Source organism: Macrobrachium nipponense, chromosome 40 (genome assembly GCF_015104395.2).
Source record: "Macrobrachium nipponense isolate FS-2020 chromosome 40, ASM1510439v2, whole genome shotgun sequence".
NCBI lineage: Eukaryota > Metazoa > Arthropoda > Malacostraca > Decapoda > Palaemonidae > Macrobrachium > Macrobrachium nipponense.
The window spans coordinates 45,589,508-45,599,507 of record NC_061101.1 but is presented as its reverse complement, the minus strand read 5'-3'; positions in this window follow the sequence as shown (position 1 = coordinate 45,599,507).

The following is a 10,000-nucleotide window of genomic DNA, read 5'->3' as shown; positions in this document are numbered from 1 at the left end:
TTTATTGCTAAGACCAGCCTTTTGTAATTATTATATCACCATTATTGTAGAGCGAACTTCACATTCATTTCTATAAAATAAAATACCGAAGTCCTCCATTACATTGTTCAAGATATTAAGAGAAATTAGAATTTTTTACTATCACTATTATCCTATATTATTGTTAAAAAGTGTCATACACCAGAGGCATTTATTTTGTAGACATGCAAATTCGCAAACAGTTACCTTATTCAAGTGTAATGAATCTATATTCTCAAGAATAAAATGATTCAATGCTAAGTATGTAATATTACTTGCCTTTTTTCATGCAAACTTCAAGAACAGATCAATAATGCTCATTATAGCAGACCTTTAAAGCTAATAGCATATAATATGATTTTTAAACTTGAGTTAGTTAACTTAACAATAATGTTTACTATACCCAAAAATATATATGTTTTGCGAGTTAAAATGATTGTACTCACAAAACGATGTGTTCAAAAACATCTTAAAATATCTACTTTGTTTTCATAGCACCTTTCATAATTGAAAATTGCCTTATTTTGTGACACAGACAGCCAATAAATAAGTAAAGGAAAACAATCAATAAGAAACACTATAATCACCCTCCAGAGTGGACAAAAACAAATACCATTTTGGTGATAATCAGGAAATCAAATATTGTTTTCACATATTCATTTACTTTTATGTCAATATTTTGGAGACATTGCTCAGAAATAACTGACTCTGGCAGAAGATACGTTGGCGATTAGGACAATAAACCTGTTTGTATGTACGTATGTATATACGCATGTATGTATGCAGTCAACTGTGGAAAATACATTATGTCAATCAAAAATACTTTAGAGTACACATAGATACTCAACTCGAATTTCTTCCCATAAGAGGATGCGTACCACGAAAGCCACCAAGCGGTTGTAATCTAATGGCGTCATCAAGGACTTCACGTGAAACGTCAGGACCTACGTCACGAAGGTGAACACCATTGCATTCAAGATTGTCTCTTCATACTATGTGTCATTCACGATTTTCTCTTTATACCATAAGTTTCAAGATTTTCTTTATAACATATATTCAGAATTTTTCATATTTTTAAACACACACACGCATTCTGGGCTTTGATACCTTGCACCCAGGATTTTCTCTAAATGCCAAGCATCGAAGATTTTCTCTTTACACCATGAATGCTGGGCAGCACTGCAACACAGTACAGTCGTATTTCTTGTAAATTGTAACTATAGTATTCATTTAAACAGGTACATTTTAATAAATTCCAAATGGGATCCACAGAAATAAAAAACGTTTTGGCTACAGAAGCCACAACCAAAAATATACCTTCCGAAAACAGTACGTAAACAAATGACGCTATTCGTCAGTCATGTGAAAATCATACTTCCTTTGGTTGGGATTTATGACGTCATGCTTTTAAATTTTGATTACGGCCGCCAGTTGTCTCTACTGGCGCAGTGGTACGGCTCATAAGGTAACTTGAGTATCTTTGTGTACTCCATAGTATCTTTGATGTCAACATGCTCGGTTTGGTGAGAGTCTACGGTATCTACAAACGCATGTTGAACTGATTTGTTTTTTATATCTTAAAAATAATGTACGTTCGAAAAAATTACTTGTTTACACACCAGTAAAAAAGAAGAAGAAGAAGAAAAAAGAGATCATCATAAGCTACTGTACTTCCAGTTAGGTTCACGGAAAATATATGTAATATATGAATTGTGATCCTCTTGTAAACACAAGCTTCACTGACTTTAGATCGTCAAACAACGGGTTAAAATCATTCCGAACTGCTGACTAGAATATTTAATACTCATGTTTATCAGTAGCTTGTATGCATTTATAGCCTTAAAATGGTTGTTTATTTCTAAATGTACCCATTTAACTTTAAAATACCAATGAATAGAATGTAAGTATTAATATAGAATATCCTAATTACACTGGTTTTCATGGAAAAGTATCTTTAACTTTATTCTTTAGCAAGGGATTACCTTCTGAGGTCCTAGATTTCATTAGAGCTTAAAAAGACGTGGAATTCATGAGAATGATTATAATAATTCCTTCCTTGATGGTACTAAACATTAAGGTAACTTTTTAAAGTTTTACAAATAATTACTTTCTTCCAATTACAGAACTATATTTAAAGAGCCTCATCCGTAAAAAAAGTAATTTACCTGTGCACTATGATCAAAAGTACGAGAATGTTCATTCAAGAACACTGACTGTATTTTAGTGTGGAAGTTTCTAACCACAGACGTCCCGTTGGACTAAATTAATACTGATCTAATTACGGAATCTCCCTGGAGAATCAAAGATAAAACTAGAAATCTTTTCCAACAATAATATAATTCATTGAAATTAATGTCCATATATCAGTTACGCGCGCACACACACACACACACATACACACACACACACACACATATATATATATATATATATATATATATATATATATATATATATATATATATATATATATATGTATATATATATATATATATATATATATATATATATATAATGATTAAGAATAAAGGCAATATATCCATGTTTTCCTTAAAAAAATCTAACGATATGACCTCACACTATTGAGAAAAACTGAATCAAAAGTTCAGCTACCAAGATAAAAAGAACTTTTTGATGGGGCCAACAATTACAAATAAAATTTCAATAATACCTGAATTACAAAAATATTCCCGATACGAATCAGTCAATTTTGTGCTGTTTTACTGTATGTATGTTAGTGTATGTATGTATGTATGTATGTATGTATGGTATGTATGTGTATAATCCTTTAAATGCGAGATACATATAATTACATGTTCTTATGATGCATGCATTTATGTACGTATGTGTCTCCCTGAAGATGCTAAACTAAAGCAAGCCTAACGGAACTATTTTTCGATCTAAATAATACTAATAAAATATCGAGAAAATGACCGACTATATAAATCCAACTGACATATCAACATATAAAAAAACACATTCAAGGCAAACGATAAGTTTCATCATACAGTATCATTTTGTCCGTCTTTATCCAAAATAATAATAATGTTAATAATAATAAAACAGAGAAACATGACAATGCAGATTTCAACACCGGCAGTATCTCAAATTCATGCCGAACACAGCCTCGGAGGATTCGTTTTTATATCGACCCTGACGAAACACGACCAAATCTTGAATAGTAATGTGACCACAAATACAGCTTCGGTGAGCGATGGAGAATCGGATTTCGACCTGGTGGTGCTGATGATATATGATAGAGTTTATTACCTGCTGATGGAATAATGGAAGAGATGGAAGTTCTCAGGTAGTATATATGCATTTACATGCGCACACACACACACACACACACGTATATATATATATATATATATATATATATATATATATATATATATATATATATATATATATATATATATATATAGGTATATATAGTCAGAGGCCGGGGTTAAAGCAAAGTTACCAAATCCAAAATTCTGGATTTCCAAAATTATTCCTTGTGCGCAATCTACGCGTTTCCTGGCTAATGGCATGCACACTATAAAACAAACAAAAAATTAGAATAAACCCCTTGTTAAAACAACCAAAATTTATTTCCAAAGATAAGGAATGAATATAACACACAATCTGTCCACAAATTATAATTTCTGAAAGGGACAATCATGAATAATACAATTACAGGAGTTCTGTCTGGGATCCGCAGCACAAGGTTGTATGCGAAACACTTATCCTACGGGGTCACGTAGGTGCATGGAGGTATAGATCGAGAACTTAAAATTAGCAATACGCAATAACACTATACAGTGGAGCACTGTAAGCGAGCGTGAGAGTCGCTGGTATTCAGGGATATGGCAACCCGAGATCGGCACTGGCGGAGTGAGGTGAGTGGCACTTGATCTACAGGAGCAGGCACACAATGGGGCAGTTCTACATAGATCTGCAAAGTATTTCACGATGAAATAATGGTACTGGTAAGCATAAATTTACAGTGATAGGCAGATTACTTAGGATATCAAATCTTCGATATTATGTGAAGTGCGTTGAGCATAACTCGATTTAAAGTAACAAAGTATGATCGCTGATATCACTATATCACACTAAATCACTCAATGGGGTCTCATAGTGAGACAGGAATTCTAGGAATGGGAATTTACTGGAAAGGACACAGCTGAAAATAGGAATCAGTGCCAGGAACAAGGGGTAAGGGGCAGGGGACAGAACAACAAAATATACTTTCTAGTTACATTTAGTTCTTTTAGAATGACAGGGCTTAGAGCGTCGGCTGAAGGTTGCGTGCAGGGCTTCACCGGAGGTTAGAAAACGACAATGCTTTGATCAATGCAAAACCAGCTAGCTGGGCAGCCGTCAGGAGGACTCATAGGCAGAGTCCTGATGCACAGTTCGTGTTTACTTAAAAATACAAGCTGTTTCAACTTCAAGACGTTGGGTAAGGAGAATGGCAGGCTGAGTCATCAGGCACAAAACTGCTTCCAGGGTGGTGTACTGCAGCAGAGCGATAGGCCTTCAGTTTCTGGCTTGGATGAAATGCAATTTGATAGGCCAGGTCAGGCTGTATAGGTACCTGAGTTGGATAACTGGAATCATCCTATCCAAACAGGATATTGTTGTTCTCAAAACATGACCGAGTTCCATGAGGGAGTGATTCGTCTTGGATCTTTCATCTCTGACACTAATCCCCCACAGGAGCCTGAAAGAAACAGTGAACACCGGCAAAGAGGTGCAAACATAGGGAGAACAAAGGAAAACACGTGGTCGAGAGAGGCGAGGGCATGCCAGAGTTGAGGAGGTGGAGCTAGGACGCCAGGTTCTGATGATAATAATAATAATAATAATAATAATAATAATAATAATAATAATAATAATAATAATAATAATAAAATAATACTTTATTTTGGCTCGGGGCCATATACATTGAATATACAAAATACAGACAGTAGCAAACACAATCTAGATACATGTGACATGATAAAATAGAAAAAGAAAATGAATAATCGGCACTTATCCACAAGGTATCTGAGGTAGCATAAAAGCTAGTAATCATCATACTGGTAATAACAGTAATAATATTGGTGAGAGCAAAAAAAAATGAATTGAGAGTAATAACAGAATGGTGCATATTATATAACTCAAATTTCAGCTAGAGACCTTAGGTGGTTACAGTAGTCAGGTCCAGAGGCTTAATACATAAATTAAATGTAAATAAAACTTTGAACTTGGATAGTAATCACAGTAATAATGAAGAAATAAAAATTTTAAAATAGCAATAAATGTAATAATGACAAAAACTGCAGATGGCATCTTGCCAATACAGATATTAAGTCCTTTAGGGGACAAAGGTCTCATTTTCCCATCTTTCCCACAATTTTGATTTTCTTCTTGCTTCACTCCTTAGGATGCTTTGTATGAGCGAGTTGCTGCTGTTTCTCACTCGGGTTACCAGACTGGACATTGTTCGCCTAACAATGATTTTTAAATTGTCCAGGTGGTTTTCTATGAACATCTGTATGGCGGAGTGGTAGCGGGGAGTGTTTGTGAGGCGCCTCAGAATGTCATTGTGCACAACAGTGATGCGTCGCATCGTCTCTCGGGTATAGTTCGTCCAGAGGGAACACCCATAGATACTGTAGCAGTACGAGCGGAAGAGCAGCAGTTTCACGTCTCGGTGACAGAAGGCAAACCTCCTTGCAATCATGTTGCCCGCTGCACATAGTTTACGACGCCTCTGTTCAATGTCTGCCGTATCTTTTAGGTCGTCCGTGATAATGTGACCCACAAGTACGGAAATTCGTGCACAAATTCCAGCCGATGGTTTCCGAGGAAAAAATTTGAGGTTCTGCAATATGCTTAAGCGATCTCGGGAGCAGCGACATGCACTGGGTCTTGGTTTCGTTGTAGAATATATCAAATTCCTCTGCATATTGGCGGCAAGTGTCGATGAGTCGTTGGAGACCTTGCACTGATGGGGAAATCAGAACCATATCGTCGGCGTAACAGAGGTTGTTTATAGTTGTTTCATTGACAGTGCATCCGATTGGGAGCGAAGTTCAGTTTGACGTTCAAGGCATCTGTGTACGTATTAAACAGGTATGGAGAGAGAATGCCCCCTTGCTGAAGCCCGTTTAGGGGAGCCGAACGGTGTAAGATAATACGTTTCCCCATTTGACACAGAATTGCTGTGTGGAGAACCAGCAATGTAAAATGCCAAGTTAGATATAGGGGTGTGTCACCCCTTTTATGCAGCTTCAGGAAGAGCTTCAGGTAGTTTACTCTGTCAAATGCTTTTCTCACAAAACAAAGGAAAACAGGAGAGGCTGATGATAGATAGTAGTTCAGCAATTCTTTCAGTATGTAGATGCAGGTGTCGGTTGAGTGGTTTGCTTTAAACCCGAACTGGTTGTCAGTGGTGTGTAGAAAGGGGAGAAGTCTCGCTAGAAGAACAGACTCAAGTATCTTCGATGCGATCGTTGTGTAGCAATCGGCCGGTAGTTGCCAGAGTCAGCTGCATCCTTTAGCTTGTTTTTGATTAATGGTATCAGGTGAACTAAGAGTAGGGAGTCTGGAAGAAACCGGTGAATTATGCACGCATTGAATAGGGCAGCTAGCAAAATGTAAATTATCGGATGGCAGAGTTTGAAGGCCTCTGCAGGAAGACCATCACAGCCGGGGCGATTTATTATTAGTAGGCTGTTTATGGCATCGCTGATGTTACTGGCGTAAAACGGTCTGCAAAATGAAATTGAATGTTGTCAGTAAGGAGGTTATCTACATCCCTTCGGGAATCTTGATCATTTATGCAATTCAGGATATTGTTGAAGTGATCGCCCCACATACTTGCAATAGCTTCGTCTCCGACTGCTTCCCCTACTCTCTGTGATAGCTTTTTAGTTTTGGGATTTAAAGACTGGATATCTTTCCAAAGACGAGGATAATCACCAGATTCTAAGTTTCTAGACATTGCATCGGCTCTTAGTTGTTTTCATAATAACCTGCAGTGCTTAAGAGCAAGTTTGAACTGCGCTCTCGCCTGTCTCATTAGCAATGCAGTGTGCCCTTCTCTGGGGCTACCATTTTGCCTCCACAGTAAAAAACATTTCTCTGAGTATGTATACAGATCTTTAACCAAGTCATTCCATCCAGGAATATACGAGAATTACCTTGACGAAATCTGTAGGCAGTCCTGCCCGAAGCAAGCAAAGCGGAGATTATGTTCGAATAGAATTCATTCAGATCCCTCTTGTGGTGGTCATTTCTACAATTTGTGTTAGTACAAAGTAAGGCGTCTGCCGGTTGAACTATTGACCGCAACCTGGTTTCCGTGGTCGCTCTAAAGTATCTGGTTTTCTCTTGGTTTTTAAAATCCCAGTTTACCGCTGGTGGGCGATCAGTTAGGGGGTTCACGGTAGGGAGGGATGGGGTACTGAATGACACCTGTAATGGGATGTGATCGTAGCCCATTGCAAGGTCATAGCGAATTATGCAGGTCACAATAGAATCATGAAGTTGTGGGGATGTGATGCAGTGGTCCAGCCAGGAAGTTGTAATAGCGTCCGCTCTATTATGTACATATGAATAAGAGGAGGGAGGAGGAGCATAACATCGCTAATTTGGAGAGCATGATTTTGACAGAAGCGAGTAAGTTCTTATTATAAAAATTGTTTTGTGTGTGAATTAAGGTCCCCTATATACAAATATGATCAGCTGAATCATGAATAACTACTGTAACTCCCCTAGGATCATGCAGTAATGATCAAAATTATTGTTATTTTTCCCATGGCATATAAACACCTGATAATTAGGATTTAGAGTTCCCTATTGTCCACTTGAATCCCCAGCAATCTGTCACTCCTGTAGGTCATCACCTTTATCGTATTGTCTAACGATTTGTTGCCACAGGAAAGAAAGGCCTCCTTTCGGGCGACCGGCTAGGATTTGGTCTGTAACTTGCATCGATGAAGTCGAGAAGGTTCTGAAGTCTTCATGAATTGAATCGCATATGGCAAGGTCATGTGGGCCAGAGGAGCGTTTCTTGCAATGCAATGATGCCTTTGAAATTTTTACAGAACATGTTTAGGAGAGGAATGTTCCGCTTGAGGCCAAAGATATTCCAAGAGATTATGTTTAATGTATCCATGGCTAACTCACGAAGATGGAAGATGAATGCGCTGATCATTTGGGTGGATGGGGGGTTAGCCAGGGGGGAGTGGGCAGTCACTCGCCGTGGGCGGTTGGCTGGCACTTGCGGTGGAAATGACCCTGGTTGGAGTGTCAGTAAGTTCCCCTGGGGGTGGTTGATCCCGGATTAGTCTGTATCTTGAAACTAATATATTAGGACCGAAATTCTCGCCTTTAAGAACGTCGAGGTGTTGAAATAGGCAGGTAATCCTGTAAGCCACTTTATGTTTAATCCTGCATGGGAGTTCGTGGGAGATGAGTGGGTCAGAGCCAGTGAGAAACTTGATCTCTCCACTATGGCATCTAGCGTCACCGATGAGCGCAGATTGTGAATTACTATGTGACATCTCTTTTCATGTGTCGGGCGAGGTGAAACACGAATGTTGGGCTCCGGTCCGGCGGCCATACGGGAGGTTCTTCTCTTCTTTCTGCTTGTTTGTATCTGCCAGCCGCCAGACCCCTCATGATCAGTTTCATCTGCATCTACGATGGGGGGTTGGGGGGGAGAGATAGGGTGGGGAGGATTACGAGGGCTAGTAATCATCACCGGAGATATATACTTCCACCGGAGGTACTGGGGACGGGAGAAGCGGTTGGGGGGATCAACAGTCCCCTCGGAACGGGGGCACTTCCGTGTTGCTGGGAGGCGAGGAAAAACTGGATGCTGCATTCGTAGTAGTCTGGTGGCTATCAGTGCGATTGTCTATCGATCCCTGCACTCCTTTGATCGCATCCCAGATCCGTGTGAGATTATTTGTTTCCACAGTTTTAAGACTGTCTAGGGATTCCTGTAGTCCTTTGATCACGTCCCAGATTCTTGATAATTTATCATTTGTCTCCTCAATTTTTCTGAGTTTTTTCCAATTATATCTGAGAGAGATTTTGCTGTTTTGAAGCATTTTCTGCCGTGTGGTAGGCACCGCAGGTAGGCTAGGTCAGCAGGGCCCTTTGGTGGCAGGTTGTAAGGGTCATCGGCGTAGATTTCCACCGAGCAGGTCCTTAGCCACTTAGTGATATACGATATATTTTTTTGTGAGAGGACAAGTTCTTCGCGGATTGCTCCTTGAGAATGCTCTCTGGTATCAGATCTTTGCATTTCGTATATGCAACGTTGATTTCCTCATCGGAGAAGGCATCACTGACAGATTGTATAGCGGACTCGACGTCGGAACGGTTCGATTGGTATTGTAAATAAAAAAAGACAATGTTCGCGGAGTACGGAACTTGTGTGTGGGGCACAGGCACCGGTAGGTGCCAGGGTCACTTGCGCAACGGTTGGAGGTTGGTGCGGTAAGGGAGGGGTCAAGCACTACATACACTGCATTCTTTTACCCATTTCACAGGACCAATAGGCCTCGAGTAGCTGTGATTTGAAAGATTTCTAAGGCACTGATTGGAGCAGAGAGAATATTAGAATATCTGCCGTTGCACAACACTCTCCGGCTTACACGCCGGGTATTACGTGGAGACACAATTAACACATTGCTTACTATAAGAGGTATAATCACCAAGGGCGAAAAACCCTTCTTTTCTGTGAATAAACGCGAGAGAGACCTCCAACACGTCCGCACCCCACATATAGACATAAAAACACATAGGTCAAGTAAAAAGGGGCGTGGTCAGGTAGAAGTTTGGAGTTACTCCAAGCGACTTGGCAGGAGCTCTCAATTTAATGGCTTTTACTAAACTAGTTCGGGGACTGTACTACAATGACAAAGGGGCACAGGTCCCTAAACTGTAGTTGACCCTTCTCTGGATTTGGCATCGATCAGTAGCTAACCCTGAT